Below are 18,304 nucleotides of genomic sequence, written 5' to 3'. Positions count from 1 at the left end.
ATTTATCATCAGAGAGTATATTTCTGGTGCCCACAAAGTAACTGATAAGCTGCAATCTAAATATGAATGTTGAGAGTTAATAAGATGGTTAGAACAGGTTATTTCCAACTTTTTCTATAATAAATTGATTTGGCTGAATCAAACAAGGAATCTGATTAAAATATCATGTAACAGATAGTGTGGTAAAATTTGCATTGATATGATTTATTGGGGACTGCATGTGATACCCAATATATAGGCCTCATATAAATATAAAATATCAATACAGATGTAGATAAAGTCTTGGATAGACATAGAGACAATCTATGTTGATATAGATTAATAAGAACCCACGAATCTAAAATGTTTTACAATAAAAATTAGCTATCCTTTTCACATCCCAAGAGGTTAATGTAGAATTATGATCTGGTTTGTAGGAGGAATACTGCACCAAGACTTGAAGAGATTCCATGTGTCATCTGTGCTCTATATATTGGGGAAACAATGGGACATACAATTTTGGTGGATTATTTCCCCACTTCAGACATGTTTTCTTTAACTTTGCACTTATTTCATATAATTGGAATCCATTTCTAAAACACTTTAAAGTTTAAAATATCTAAGTTTAAGAGAGCATTACTACAAAACTAAGGAGATTAATAGAGGACTGCAATATTTCTTTTAGGACAGAGACACTTCTAAAGGTAAGTAATTTATTATTTTTCTCTCAAATGATCATGTTCTCACTATTAATCTTGACCATAACACATCTTTTCTTTCATAAGAAAAATCTAATTAGACAAAAAATCATCAGTGCTCATCTTCTAAAATCAGACCTTATTTAAATTCCTTATATCTCTTGCTATGTATAGAGTCTTCTGTGTGGGAGACTCATTTAACTGCCACATAATAAAATCAGTTCACTAGATTTTTTATGTATTTACCAAAGCAACATTTAACTGTTACTTAAGTAGCACATTGGGCATTAGAGATATGAAATACTAAAATGAAATATATTTATCAAAGCTAAAATAACTTCAAATGCTTGCCTCTTAGACAGTTGTCCATTACTAAAAATAAAATAAAATAAAAATAAAATCTAAAATATAAGTTTTCATTCTTTAAATATCAATATAGATTCCCAGCATTATTTAATTCATGTTTCTGCTGCATAATATCCTAACCATGTACTCTGTCAAACAGTTGACAAAAAGGCTTTCACAAATGAAAGTCACTACGTTTACAGCTGTCTTTCTAATAAGATTCTGCTTATTAAGCATTTGAGGGTCATCTGTGTCAACAGTGGCACTCAGAAAACTCACCATGCCATTATCTCCTGATAATAATACAGTGCAACACTATTTTAAGTTAATGATATTGTCATTCTGATCTAATAGACATCATCATCAAGAGAACTGATGTAGGTAAATAGGAAGAGGGACTGTGCAGATTGAGGCATATTCAAATGTGTGATGGTATCTTATATAATTATTATCAAAATAACCTATTCTTTAATATTTGGTGCATGTTCTAACATGAATAACCACTATTCACTTCTTAATTAAAAACCACTCTTAGAGATGAAAACTATAATTTCTTAATAAATCTCTGATAGTACTGGAATTCTAGTGCTTTCTATTAATAAACTTTATCCAAGAGTGTTTTCCAGAAACTTGTCAGAAGTATGGATTTTGGACATATTCACAATCCAGTTTTATAGCATTATAAGATAATCAATATACTCTATTATGGGTAGGGTAAAAAATGAACATGAGAGAGATTATCATTCAATAAAAAGATGTTACCATTACAGAATTTCATAATATGAACACAATTGAGATTTCTGTAAAATGTTTCCTTACCTTATACATTATATTCTGCCCTCAATTCAGAAGGTAAGCCCATTTTGCCATTGTACTTAAAAATCTCTTATTTTATTCATGACATAAGAAGATACAGTTAATGTTTGGGTGCTGAAGTCCTGCATTAAAAAATCTGAGGATTTGGTTCTATTCATTTATGGAGAAATTTCAGCATTGATGGTACATAATTTTCTCCTACAATAGTAGTTTTAAATAAAAAATAATATGAAAATATTGTAGATATTATTAAATAAAATTACCTTCAACAAGTAGAAATGCTTTTAAGAGTCAAAAACATTTAATATGTTTTTTTATTAATGGGATTTTTTGAGACTGATAAAAATTAAAGAAGCAGACAAAAAGTTTCAAAGAACATTGTTTTTTGTTTGAAAGCAAGGAAAGGTATTTTTTTCTCTTCATTTAGTATTAATCTTTGGCAGTTTTCTAAATGATTGCATTAATATCAAGGGAAATTATGGAAGCCAGTGTTATCAAATTCTGTTTTTGTGGATTTTTTTAACATCCTTTGTAAGTTAGGTTTTCATCATTGTGACCAAAATACCTGGCAAAAACAACTTAGAGAAGGAAAAGTTATTTTGACTTATCAAAATTCCATTTACCTCATTGTTTCAAGGGTTCACTTCAGGGTGGGCTGACTAGAATGCTCTGGGTGACAGACCATGAGAGCAGAAGGATATAGAGGAGAAAACGTGCTCTCTTCATGAATTGCAGGAAGCAGAAAGAGGGTGGGGAAGAGTCTGAAAGGAAGATATACCCTTCCAGGGCATATCTCCCAGGCCCCACCTCTAGCCACAGCCCATCTGCTTACAGTTACTACTCAATCATTCATATTATTAATCCAATAAATGAATTAATTAGAAGATTAGGTTATGTCTCTTTGAACATTCCTGCATTAGTGTAGGAGCTTTCAGGGAATACCTCATATCCAAACCATAATACTATTCTTCTCCTACAGTATGAACATTAACTTTAGTAACAATAGGAACTCATCACCTCAAAACTCTTCATGTCATCTTTCTAGTTTTACTCAGTCTCACTTTTGTCAGTTTCTGTCATGCAAATGTCAAAGTACTTTTTCAAAAATACTATTTCTGTCCTGTATTTCCATTTTCATAGGAAATACATGCTTCTCATGTACATTTAATTAAGGATGGCAGATGAACATCATCTATAAGGAAAACTATTATGAGTCCTTTGTACAGGGAAAAAAGAATTGAGACTCAGAAAGATCAACTTGGTCTTCCAAATTCTGGCCCACTAAATCCTAGTACATATCTTCTTTCCAGTGAGAGAGAGAAAAAATGAGAGGAGAGGAGAGAGAGAGAGAGAGAGAGAGAGAGAGAGAGAGAGAGAGAGAGAGAGAGAATGTGTATATGTGTATATGAAAGACACAGATGCAGAGAGAATTTAGATAATTGAGACTCGTTGTCATTATTTCTGGCATTATTGTTTTCCTAACACCAAAATTGCCCTTGTGTTTTCCATTCATATTTACATCAGAAAGTCCCCCAGGTTGTCTTTGAAAAATTTGCTCAAAGTGAATCTTTCTCTATTTTGGTTTACAAAATTTTGAGGACAGGGATCAGGGATGCCAAGTACTCTGCATGGTTCAGGGAAACTCCAAACATTGAAGCATTTTCTTGTGTCCCATATTCATGCAGGTGAAATGTCTGTAGATATCTTTTACTTTTTGATTCTAGGACCTAACTCGGTATTCATTATTTCACTTAAATTTTTAACACTCTATTAGATCTATTTTGTAACAATTTTAGAATAGAATACGTAAATTTCCAACTACATTGTAAGTCAAAGAAAGATTGACATTCATTTTGCTTAGAAATTCATTAATAGCAAAGCATTTCAGAAAGACACATTTAAAAGGCAAGACCAGTGAGGGGTTATTAAACCCCAATCCAGCACTCCTGATAATATCTGCACTGATGTCTGTCTGATTCATATACAGAAGCTTTAATGTATGTTCTATTGTAGTTGTGCATGTGTTTTGTATTCTTTCTCTTTTCATTGATATTACATTTTGGGAAGCACATTGGTAATTTTTATGAAATTTATGTATGTGAAGGTAATCTTACCTTTCAGAATAGTAAAAATAGGCATTGTTACTGATAAGACTGAAAGATACAAATAGTATTATTTATTATTTTCTATAAGCAACTTGTTTCTCACATATTATGTATAGGATATTCCTCACATATATACACATATGTGTGTGTATATATACATACATACATATGTGTGTGTATATATATATATATATATATATATATATATATATACTCACATATATGTTTAGTCCTGATTTAACAACAAAATATTTAATTAATTAAACATACTTATAATTAATGATAAATATTAACAATAATAGTATTTGTTTTAATAGCTAAACTGCTCATGTTACATTTTATAATAGAGAAATCCAAATGTTCATGTATCATACCAAGATATAAAAAATTCTGTTTAACAGTGTATTTTTTTTTAATGCTGGCATCTCTGGACTAATAAAATTACAGTGTATTATTTTATGTTTAAAAATCATTTTCTACAATCTGAGGATTAAGGCTTCTGGACTTTCAAATTAAAATTCCTGCCACATAATACTTGTTCGGAGAGATATAGCCCAGCTACTTGCAGCCAAGTCCGGAATCCATGCCAGAAATTATAATTGAGATTTAGCAATGATGTTTTGGATTTTAGTATTCTCTTTCCTGGGAACCTGTGTCCTCTACATAATCTTTATCCGTCACCCCACCTTTAAATTGTAATACTTAAGTATGTATATACATATACACTTAAATATGTTCATATATATGTATATAAATTTACTAGTAGATCTTAGTAATACTGAGGGAAAGAATAAGGGCTAATTGGGTTTGAGTATCAAAATCAACTTTGAAGGTTTGTCATTAATCATAACTGGAAATAGGTGAAATATAGAGTTTTAGAAGCACTCTTATTTTAAGGACATAAATTCTGGGATTGACTCACTTTTCTAGGTGGAATTAGGATTAGGTATTTGGTTAAGAAAAAAAAAGACAATTATAGGAAACTGGAAAGCTTAGGTATATACCTTCTGTTACATGTGGCAAAAAAGACTGAAAGATGCAGATATTGGTAATAATGGAGCATCAGACATCTATGATACAAATGCTTTTAGTCTGACCCTAAGTAATTAAATGTTTGATTTATAAAATTTTCGATTTTTCCAAAATATTGGACTCATCTTCTAATTTTTATATGACATAGAAATATATGATTTTTTTTGTGGTCCTGGAGATTGAATCTAGGACCTCACATATTAAGCCTTATTACTAGATACCCAAAAAATATTTAACACATTTTTATAACCTAAAATTAATCCCAGTATTCTTTTATATTTTATTTTGCCATTTTTCTATCATGAGACAACATTAGCAAATGCCGTAATTATTTACTTTTATGATATGATGTTATTTTGTGAAGTTTATTGCAATGTAATAGCCATATTATCATTTGCATATGGTAAAATGAAGCTTATGGCAAAACTTTTGTATATCTGTACATTCATTTCTTCTTCCACAGAACACATAAGGCAGAAAAATTGGTATGAAGAGGGAGTAAACAACTTAGATTCAATTGAGAAAAAAATAACCAATTAATAATGGGTAAATAGTGTGTAAATAAAAACAATTGAGATCAATTTTATAAATCCTTTGAAATAATATTATATTTAAAAGAGAGAGAAAATAAAACCAAATAAGATAATTATTTCCTGTATGAATATATTACTAGTATTAATCTACTGCTTATAGAATGGAAATTTATTTTATATTTTCAAATTCTTAAAACATGATTAAAATCTAAATTATTGTAAAATATAAAACTCAAGGAGAGGTATTATAATATTGGAAGGCTGGGTTTATGATGTGAACATCTGGGGAATGTATAAAATAAAATTGTATTTCATTTGGTTATTGGGTGATTGATATTTTCATTATAATTATTTTATATACTTGATAATAACATGTGCACTTCAAAATATAAGTGTAAAATATTTTGAGAAATGGAAATACAATTGTATGAATTTCATGTGGAAATTTAATTGTCTTAATTGTTTACTTACATTACTTTAAATATACTAATGACAATCACAACTTAAACATCATTTGGTAATTTTAAGTTGTTGTTTTTTTCCAAAATAATGACTAAGCAAAGAAATTTCAATTGGAAGTAAATAAAAATAAAAATACACCATGCATTTATACATTTAGATAATTACAATAACAGCTTAGGGCTGGGGCTGTAGCTCAGTACTTGCCTTGTATGTGTGAGGCACTGGATTTGATCCTCAGCACCACTTCAAAATAAACAAAAATAAAATAAAGGCATTCTATCCATTTGCAACGACAAGAAATAAATAAATATGTAAATAAATAAAATAACAGTCTTTCTCTTTTCTGGAATGCAACTATTCCATCAATTACTGTATTTTAAAGTGCAAATTATGTTTGTTGTTATTAAACTTTAAAAATAAAGTAATATATATAGTTCACTGAAAAAATTAAAGGCTTAAAACCAAATGTGATATTTGATTTTTATCAATTTGTATTGCTTTAGTTTCAGCACTAAATTATGTCATGATGCTATAATAGAAAAAGAAATATATTTAGGACTTTGTTATATGTGTGTGTACATATGTATATATATTGCATGAAGTTTCTGTTTTACACATATTGATATATTGTTTTGTGTGCCATTATTTAAATCATTGAGGAAAATAGTAAAAATATTTAAAATAATAATTTGTGAAATATGTAACATCTGGGAACATCTCAAAGTCTTTCTTGGTGTTTGAATTGTTTTATGGAAAATTGCTACTTGATTTATGGGTTATCTGAGCTCAAATATATTATTTGGAGAAACATTTTTTCTAAGTCCTTACAAAATTGAGTATCTATTAATTCATTTCAAATAGTATTTTTTAAAACACTTCCATCAAAAATTTATTATTTAAAATAGCATTAAAATAAAATGCTCAATGAGCATTCAACTTGTAAAATTACTTAAAGATATAATTTTGGCTATGTGAATACTGATGAAAATGATGACAGAGTTTAATAATGAAATAAATATTGCATCATATATTATTCCATGTCTGTGGAAATGTGCTAGGGCATTTTCACCTATTTGCATATTGTAATCTGGGCCATCCAAAAGAGGGAGCTAAAGCATTGTGCTAAGTAGCATAGTTTTATGAATGTAAGATTTTCAAGCTGTTTCAAATATGAATTGAAAAACGTTTTAGATGCAAATTTAACTGGGTCAGATGCTCACTTATTTTATTGACATATTAATGGACAGTAATTAACTTATGTTCTAAAATTTTGTATTCTACCAAAAGAAAACATTTTCAGTCATAAAAAATAAAAGCAAATTATGAAAGTTTGATGAAATATTAAGTAAAAATTTCTTTATAAATTTAAGTCTTACAAAGGAAGGAGTGGAATCATACAGGCCTCCGGGAACTTGAAATACATGATTTTCTCTAAACTTATATATATATAAGAACAACAATACTGAAGCTGCATCCATGTATATAAACACCCTTTATAGTAGAATAAAATATGATGCATATATAAAATACAACCCAGGAATATATATATATGATTTTATATGACTTCAGCAAAATCATTGGCAAAGAGATTATATGAACTGATATTATGTGTGAATATCCAATGTAGGTACAAACATTTTCCCTATAGACCTTAGCAAGATATCATTATAGAATAAGCTTTCTTTGCCAAAGTAAAATAAAATTGAAAGTACTTTCCTGCAAAAATGATATTATATAATGCAATTAATTTAATAAATGAATAGATTTTTTTTTCCTTTGGAACATCAAACAGAAATCTTTCACTCCAATAGGAAATCACAAGACATAATTTACTATAAATAATTTATTTTCATGTAAATAGGCTGTGAAAGTGAAATGCTTAATTGACTATCAGATACTCCTATTGTTATGTTTCTCAAGAAACCACATTAAAGCAGAGGACATTGCTCTTTTATGATTTAGGGGAGCTTCTCTTCCACAGTTAAGTTGTTACTATTTCCAGAATGCCACTGATAAACTGGTTAAGAATAGCAATTTCTTCTAGGTTTGCTTGGTGGTTCTATTATCTGACCAGTCTAAAAGAGGCTTTTTGTCAAGACATAAACTGATGAAATAATAACCAAGAATACAGATTTATGTAAAGATGATAATAAATGACCTCTCAAAGAATTAAATGATCTTTAAGTTCTTTTTTTAAAAAAATCTAGTATTCCCAAATTGAGTACAGATTTATTAGAAATTAGAATTATTTACTTTTCAAATTATCTCAATATTTATCATTAAAATGGTCAAACTGACTTACCTGTTTTTTATTAGAAATGATTGGTCAGTTGTATTAACTAAATTATCTATATTATGTAATTTCTCAATATAGTGAAATATTAGTTTGTATAAGCAGCGTAAAAATATAGCATGATTTTATAGTAGCAGAAACACATATAATGAGTTTAAACAAATGGGTTTATTATACAATTTGAAGTAACTAGTGCACACACACAAAATGATTTAAAGACTACTATCTATTATAAGTACTTTGATGAATGTTTTAACACAATTATTGACAAACCTGAAAATTAGAATTATCTACATTTCTACGTGAGAAAACTGAGATTTAGGAAGATAAAATACATTGAAACCACAGAAGAAGAAAGAAATAAAGCAAACATTTCTGACTCAGAACCTGAGCTCTTACCCACTATAGTTAATACTTAAGTAAACTTGAGATGTTGCCTACTGTGTAGCTCAAAACAAGGGTGAAAGTGTGTGGGGTATAAAAAGAGAAATAGAAAGTTAGAGGTGTAGTTTGCCTCAGACCAAAGTCATAAATACCCTATCATTTCCAAAAGGGCATATGAATCATTTTGACAACTTAGCAATGATGAACTTTCCTAAGGATTAACTTAGAACTACACAATTCACGCCCCCAAAACAACATTGTATTCCCTCTTGGAAAATAGCTATTGAACTTTTATTAAAAATTTAAATTGGGCCTTATTTTCATTTCATAACATTTTAGTCAAAATGTGTAGCTTATCAGCTATGAGTAAAAACATGTTTATCTCCACGTCAGTTTCAGAAAGAACAGTGTCATTATAATTGTTTCTTTTACACAAGTGGTATAAACCTTTCAATATGTGCCATGGACTATCATAAAAGAATTTCTAGCTAGTTCCTTCAAGGGCTTAAAAAGTTGGACTGAGACCTTTAAAACTATGAGTTCAAATACACGTTTCCTCCTAGAAGTTGTTCTTATTGGGTGATTTGGTCACAGCAAAGAAAAAGCTCACCAAAACATAAATTTATAATAAGTAATACATAAAATTGTGGTTAAATTAATTAAAACTATTTATAAAATAAGCAAATTCTGTTAACATACTTCTACACTTACACCCAATATTTATGCCACCTAAAATGTTGTTCTCCATTCTTTGCTCCTCTCCATTAAATGTTACTTTCTCAAAGAAAACTCCTCCAGCACCTCCAGGAAGTTTCACCAAATCCAACAGTACCTTTCCATCACTCCATCTCTTTCCACAAGTCATTAATACCTATAATTGTCTTATTTATTATTTGTATAATTGTCTGGAAAGTACCTCAGAATACCTTAAAACTCCTTATATAACATTCATTTCTATAACTTCAGTACCCAGAAAAATATTTATCTATAGTGAAGGTTGAGTAAAATTATTTGTAACTATGATTATAGGGCAAATATATTCAATAATATAATTTAAGATTTTATATATTTTATAAATAGCAATAGCTGATTTATAGAGCATAAAGGCAACTATCAAAGTATTACAATTAACCACAAGTATAACAGTTAAGCTACTTTTAGTAAACATTGCTCACACATATGCAATTATTACCTGTTTTGTTTAAACCACAGTAAAATTCTTCCACACATAAACCATCTTTATATGCACTGTTCATTTTAAGGTAAAAATGTCATTTACTTTGCAGTCATTATTAATATAATTCAAAAGAATAAAAATGATAGAAAAGGAAAGTTAAATATCTGGCATTAAAATATGTGATGATATGAAATAGTATAAAATTTTATTACCATTGGTCTAAAAGACTGCAATAATTCATTCACATTTCTAAGATCTGTGAATAATATGATTATTTAAACTTTAAGCAGTAAAGTTGGTAATATTCTGTGATAGTAAATATTCTATATTAATTTCAATATGGTATAAACTTGAAGCACAAAATAATTCAAAATTTGAATACTTCCACTGTATGATACATACATTTAAGGAACCATATTTTGTCAGAATATTTGTATTCATAATATAAAACTTACTTCTAAATTCTCCTAATTTCAATTTTCTCCTACTATCAAAACAATCAATTTTATTCATTAAATAAAACAAAGTATCATTCCAACTTATACAAATAGAGGATTCCAATAACCTTTCCATGGTCAGGTTCAGATATCATGAACCCAAGGAACACATTCTAAGATAATAATAACAGTAGAATCCATTTTGTATCTCTTCATCTTGTCCTGAATTATAAATACCACCAGTACCTGAATTTTGCACAGAAAAGTTTGAGCTTGTGGATATTAAATTTATTTTCTTGAATTTACATTTGAGGCCTGTAGGAGAATGGAGTTTTACAAGTAAGATATTTGACCACAGGAAGCTGTCTTTTCTAACCACAAAACATTGTTTATCTAAAGTTTGTGCTTATTATAATTTGCACCGAGAAGTGAAGATAACCTACAAATAAAACAGAATAAGTAACTGTGGAAATCTGAAAGAGATCATGGGTCTATTCACTTCATAAACCTTGTGTACTTTCTTTTATATTCCAATAAAATTGTGTCTTAATTGAAAATGAAGTTTGATATGTTAATTGTAAGTAATTCATACCTTTTTTGAGTATGAAAGCTATGGACTTTCTCCCAATTAACTTGTATTCAATCATAGACATTATATTTTTAAAAGTTCTACAACCAATTCTGACCATTTGAGACCTACATTTTAAGGTAATGACTCTCAGATAAATTGTGACCAAGCTTTCTAGTATTCTTTGGTAAAAATAAGATTTCAGAGTCTACTTCCTAAATTTAGAATATATTGATAGGGACAAATATACTATATAATAACTGGTAGCCACTGTTACAATGGAATGGTAGAGGAAATGATATTTGAATAACAGAGTAATGTGAAAAAAAGAATCTGAGACAGGGATGGGTAAGTAGCCCCCCACCCATAAAGCATAATGGGTATAATATTTATACCAATGAAGCATAATATCTGGTTTGACTGAAGTGATATTTACTAGATTTTGATTAGAGCAATTTTGAAGTCATGCATGGACATTATTCAATTATTCAAATATTTCTTGACAAAATTTGGTGTTTCAAGTATACATCTGTGTGCCAACATATAGATATAAATTGAGACATTATGCTTTTAAGACTTAGAAATGACAGGAAAAACCACAAATATAAGATAAAGTAAATTGCAGGAATCTTGAATTCAAAGCTGATGTATCAGTGGAAGAGATGTGGGGGTGGTAAGTGTAAGGAGAGAAAAATTGCTTGGACTGATCCCTAATTTACAAAATTACACAATAAAGAATGTCTCAGTAGTTAAAAGAATTGTACATAATTAAAAGGCTGTTCAAATAATATAAAAAGATGTTAGGCAATTTAGCCAAAGCCTGTAATGCCAGGGACATAGGAGGCTGAGGCAAGAGGACTATGTTTGAGATCAGCCTCAGCAACTTTGCAAGACCCTGTCTCAAAATAAGCAAACAAACAAACAAACAAACAAACAAATAAAAGTACTGGGGATGTGTTTCAATGGGAGCGTGCCCCAGAGTTGAATCCCCAGTACTGCATACACACACATATGCACACGTGCATGCACACACACACACACACACACACACACACACATAAACACACATTCCCAAGATGCTGAAGTTCTGAACAAGAACTAGGACAAAGGGATAGACAGTGAAAGACCAAAATATAATTTGACAAAGGTTATATCTCTCAGAATTTATATCATATAACCTGTAAGACATGATTACAAATTATGAAGAAGTTTTTTTCTCTATGCAGGTCATTTGTAAACAAGGAAGAAAATTTTTAAAAATTGTATTGAACTAATTTGAAAAGTAGCTTTTATAATTCTATTTATTGTAGAACTCTTTTAAATAGTTCTACTTACTGTGTGCTCTGTGTTTCATATGAGATTTACTAATTTAAATTTTAGGAACAATATAAAAATGAGACTTACCTTCATTCAGGATTAATTTAGAATAATAGAGTAATCTATAAAATGCTGCTATTTATAAATTGCAGTAACTAGAATGTATAATAATCAGAAAAATAACTGGGGAAATTTTTATTTGAAAAAAAATTAATGGTTATTGGAAAGGCATTTAATGCTATTAGATGAATTCCAAGCTATATAAGGGGAAAAAATAATAAAAGAAAAGCTGAGAGGGAGAGGGGGAGGAAGAGGGAGAGGAAGAGGGAGAGGGGGAGGCAAAGTGGGAGGGGGAGGGGGAGGAGGAGAGGGAGGGGAGGGAAGTTTCAAGCAGATTTTGACATGATGGCCAAAAGAAATGTCTAAAGGTTGAAGTTATTTGGAAACAACTGCTGTCTCCATCTGAATGTGACCTTCCCAGTAGAGCACCCAGTAGACCAAATGCAATTTATATTATAGTTACATACTTTGGATACAGCAGTTTCACTAAGGAGTAAACTCAAATGTAAGAAAATTAAATGATCAGTCAACAGATGGACTAATCAATTATTATGAATAATATAAAAGGCTTTTTCCTTATTATCAGTTTGTAATAAAGGAAAATGAAGGGCCCATGACATATCTGAATAGGCTTCTCCACAAGCATCTACAGGTTGAGGATGACTCTTGTGCTTGTAGTGATAGGGAAACACTGTTTCCTATTGCACCTGCAAATTTCAAGATAGACTGATGTTTTTACCACATTGAAGTAGAATATGAGAAATTTTTTTTTTTTTAGTTTGAAAAATTGAATGTATCAGGTATGGGGCTCCTGTAGCCATACTGTCTATGTAAAGAATATGTTGACAAACTTTCTCTTCTCAACCACTTGCAGTAAGATTAACTTTTAAATATTCATTTTTAAAAAATGAAGAGTTCTCCAAAGTACTCAAGTAGCTGTGTACATGGTGGGATATAATGCTGGACTCATCAGTCTTCTTATTAGTGAGATGCTTCTGCTTGATTTACTATGTCTCTTAAAATTATGTGATTTTCTCTCACATGTGGAAACTAGAGAGAAAAAGGGAAAAAAAAGGTGAGGGAGAGGGATCTCATTTAAATTTAAATATTAGTATAATAGAAGAAAAGGACTAGAGAGAGAGGAGGGGAGGAAAGGGGGAAATACTGGAGATTATGAGCCAAATTATATCTTATATTGTGTACATATATGAATGTGTAACAATATATTCCACCATTATGTACAACTACAATGCAACAATAAAAATATGGAAAAGGAAACAAAAGAGAATGTGATTTTGGTAATTCTCAGCTCCCTAAATGGCCCATTTCCAGTGAATTAGACAGTGAAAATATAGAGAGATACAGCAGAGGAGAGGAGTTTCCAAAATTGGTCATGAACTATATTGACAATTTTTTATTCAATCCTGGCATCTAAGGAGTTTTTCATGTTGCAAAAGTCACTTTCTGTTACACACTGAATCATCTCCCAGAGTGAAAGCCAAGTTACGAAGGATAGACACTTGTAGTTAAATATATTCTGTCTTTAGAGTGGAGAAGTGGAGAGGGGGAGAATGATGAGCTAATGAAGAAAAGCTGAAGGGTGAAGACAGAAGGGTCAGCGAAGCTAGAGCTATGGTGAGGTAGGAAAGCTCAAGGTGACCAAGCAACAGGAAAAATGCACCACCTCAGTTTACTGCTGGAGATGGTCCGTGTCTGCTTTCTGCTAACCACCATAAAACCATGGTCAGGGTTTTGGAAAAAATAGGCAATGTTCAATTAAAGTAGACAAATAAAGTCTATGATAGCCACAAAATGATTTAGAATTCAAGCTAAAGAGAAAGGATAAGAGAAGGGTGTGGAGATCTTTCTTCATAGATTACTTTAAAAAAAGAGTGAGAGAAAATAAATGTAACACTTTCAATACATAATGCCTTACTGTGGTTCATCTTGGTGGCAGAGCAAGTGCTTAGCATGGGTGAGTTCCTGGCTTCAACTCCCAGCCCCCTTGCGTATTTGTAAATAGTAGCTCATTAATTCATTATATATACATATGCACTGGATAAAAAATATGTATTTATTAGTATATTAGTTGATACACTGTAGTATGGTAATGTCACTTAGAACATTTTCATATAAATGCTAAATAAGAGAGACCTGTGATCTTATGAATATGTATGTATGTTTTATAATTATGAAATAATTAGTTATTTTTCAAAATCAGGTTTAAAATACAAATTTTCCAAAACATTTTTTTTTCATAAATAGTTATGTTTCTCCAAACCTAAAATCTGGAGAGGGATTTCATTCTAATGTAGGATTTTCTCAGACATTTCTCATTTCAATTTTTTGTCTATATTTTCTTGCAAATTTGGAAAAGTGTAATTTATGATTATGGTCATTAAAACATAATGTTAAACATATGTAAGTGATGTTTTCACTCTGACATAACATTTTGTTACTCCCTGCATATGTCTAAAGATCAATTTCAATTTAAGACTACCAAAACATAGTTTAGTCTCAAGCATAAAATAGAAAAATCTCTGGACCCATGTTTAAATAAAGTGTTGTAAGATCCCAGAGCCAGAACTTCATCTATGAAACAGCAAACCCGAGTTCAGTTCAGGTCAGGGGAGAAAAAAATGTCTGTGAAGGTATCTTTATTAAAGGTGAACTGTTGCGTGACTATGCTACTGAGTGTGCTATGGAATCTCAAAACTTATGTTCCCCAGTTCTATCATTTGGTTCCTGGGGGTTTTAATATACACATCTCAGTTGAAAAATAATCTCAGAGCATCGTACTGAAATATACTCATTTACAAAAATTATTGTTACAATTCTTTTAACTATCTAAAATAATAACCATTTCCAAAGTTCAAACTCACTTTTGATTTAAATATCTGTCTCTTACTTAGCTTTTGAAAATTGAATTTAACACAGCCCACAGATCCAAACTAGTGAACTCATCAGATGATGTATGATAATGTTAGATTTAGAGAGATAAGATGTAGTCTAGTGCTTAGATTTAGAGAGATAAGATATAGATATAAATAACAGAAAATTTGTCATTTTAATGTATGAAAATAACAGTGAGTTTTCAAATTATAACTTAATTACTAGAATTCACAATTTATATTTTATAGAACTTCCTACTTTAATCTAACCAAAGTTACTCTTCATGACAAAGAAAAACATGTTTATGTGAAGGTATAATAACATTTTTCAATGCAAACAATTGAATCAGAGAGCCAAATTCTAAATAAAAATATAAAAGTCAGATGAATATCATTTGCATACATAAGCATATATACTGTTAAAATAGTAGACTAATTATTTAGTTTTTAAAATAGTATTTATTTTCAGAAATACAAACCTGATTCTTCTTAAATACTCCTTTGTTTAAAAAGATAGACTAAAATGAAGGCATAGTAAAAATATCAAAATTTCTATTTCTGTTTAAATAGTTAATCTTATTCCAAATGATGCCCAGTATATCATGTATAATTGTTTTATAATGTACAAATAAGTTGTGAAATTAATCTAGAAGAAATAGCATTAACAAAAGTATTTATTCTTCACAATGTTATTAATTCTTCAGTACATCATATTAATTACAAGGTGATGAGATTCAATCTTAGTATGAAGGCTTTAATACAAAAGAAAATTTTAGTGGAGCAAATTGTTAATTTACTAATAAAAAATATATCAAATGCCTATTGAGCTGATCCTCAAGAAAAGTGGTCAAAAAAATTAAGATTCCTGACAAATGAAAAATTATAAGAATTTTATTTTCTGATAAGAATCTAATCTACATTTAAATCTGGGTTGGGAGAACTTTATCATTTTTACTTTCCATAATATTTTCCCCACTCACCAAATGATGGACAGATACTTATATTTTTTATGGGAACTTCAAGAACTGTGAACATATTTGTTTTCTGGATAATGTTTAAAAATCAGTCTATCTGATTCAAATAATTATCTGAGTCAATTATAATACATGGATTATAATTGTGTATAACTTACAAAAAAAGTTCTGGTACTACTTTTTTCACTTATTTGTGGTATATCTATAGTTGACCAGAAAAACAGTGGCATTTTAGTGCCTCTTGTTACAGGATCATAATTATTAAAGGCTTCAAATATTTTATATGTTAAAATAATTGAATTTGATATCCCTTTTTATTTTCTGGAAATATTTATAGGTAATAGAGATGATATTCTGTCATTTGAACTACAAGTTTTCTTGAATGTTTTATTTGTATCCTTATTAGCATTACAGGTGAAATTATTTAAATTTCTTCTAATTCTTGTATGATGAAGTGTACACATAGATGTGAAGATTTTGAAAAAAGAAACAAGCAAACAAAAACTTCAGGCACTTATAGAAAATTATTACTTTAACCTGTTTTGGTAGAAAAAAAATCTAGGAGAAATCTCCCTTTGAGAACTTTTGGGACTAATGTCCCAGTTTTATCACAGCAGTATGTATTTTTTTTTGTCATGTCTTTTGACCCAGGAAGTGAGTTATGGCCTTATCTACCCATTATCTTATGTTTTTGATGTCTCCCTTGTTACACTACTTGTAGGAATTATTTGATATTCTGTATGACTTCCACAAGATCCTGTTTCACTAAATATGATGGAAAGTTCCCTTATCCATTGTATATTCTATTAATAATATATGAAGTGTGGAAAATGCAGCATAATCCAATAACAATTCCATCAGATATATCTGCTTCAACCAATGCACCTTGGTATAGTAAGTCTTTAAACTTAAATTTAAATAAATAATTATTAGTTACTAGTATTTTCATTACAGCTTTGAATAAGTTTTTGGAATTAAAAAATAAAATAAAATAAAATCAACCATGTTATTCAGAATTGTAGAGCAATCCTCTAAAACTGGATGTGAGGAGCAAACATTTTGAACCACACTTGAGAAAAATCGTATGTTTTGATGTTTTATAACTAGAATGACCAAGAGTCATTTTGTTCTGAAGAGAAATTAAAGACATGAGTGGACTCATTCCTCCTGTAATTGATTTATAATTCACCAAAATAAATAAATAGCAAAAAAAAAATACAAACAAGTGAAACATTCAACATCATTTTAAACAAACATTTGGCATCTCTTATCCTAAAAATCCTAGCTCTCATCCTAAAAATAAAATAAATAAAACACACAGCAACTGATAACAACACCTCATGATGTTTCCATTTTCCCTTCACAGTTAGTAAAAGGCATTACCATGCCTTTTATGTTTGGGAGTTGTTTCCTGGTAGTGCTAATATAAAATCTCCTGGTTAGACTCCAGGGACTGCTTTTATCCAGCACTTTTCATTTCTAATGTGGCTATAAGACCATCACTTACTAGTGCTAAATTTAGGGATAAGCTCATCAACGTGTTAGGACAGCAATGAAAAAGTATAAAAGTGCTGTAAGGACACTCTCCTCACTGTGCTCTCCTTACCATATTTTTAATATTGAAGATAATGGTGGTTCTAGGCAGAGAAATGAAACATCTAATGAGATAGAAGTTTTAGAGGGCCTTTCTAACTACACAGAAGTTATTTCTATCTACCAATATAGCTACCTACCTATGTATTTGTCAGTCTTAATCTATTTTTTAAGACTTAAATGTGAGCTGTTATTACATAAGTTTGCCCATTATACATCTATGATTGAAGAACTTAGTATATTTTAACCAATCTTTCTAATCCTCAGTTTTTTCATGTGCAAAATCAGAGTTGAAGGTATTTAAAATCCCTTTTCTGATATTCTAGAATTTTATTTCAACCTTTAAATAAGATAACAACATGGGGATTAACAGAATTAACTTAAGATATATTTAAAGATAAAATTCAATTTTAAAAACAAATGTAAGATACACAGAAAGAAATTGCTGTATCATGGGAAACAAGTCTTAAGTGTTGCAATAAAAATGATCATGTTTACAAATGCAGCATCATGTGAAATCAAACAAAGCTAACTTTAAACTATGTCTTCTGGTGATATTTAGTATTCTTCCTTCTTCCTTAAAAAAACTTAAATTTAAGTAGATTATTTCAGAAGTAAAAACCCAATAATCTAACTATAG

The 18,304-nt window shown here is 29.8% G+C and overlaps 1 pseudogene; it reads right to left on the bottom strand.

The window, feature by feature from the left end:
• The window catches only part of LOC143410713 (cadherin-9-like), a 102,861-nt pseudogene extending 93,349 nt beyond the window's left edge, over window positions 1-9,512 (bottom strand).
• Between the last annotated feature and the right edge of the window lie 8,792 nt (window positions 9,513-18,304).

This window comes from Callospermophilus lateralis, chromosome 11, assembly GCF_048772815.1.
Source record: "Callospermophilus lateralis isolate mCalLat2 chromosome 11, mCalLat2.hap1, whole genome shotgun sequence".
NCBI lineage: Eukaryota > Metazoa > Chordata > Mammalia > Rodentia > Sciuridae > Callospermophilus > Callospermophilus lateralis.
Note: the sequence above shows the minus strand (reverse complement) of the source record. Positions and strands in the feature narration are given on the sequence as shown.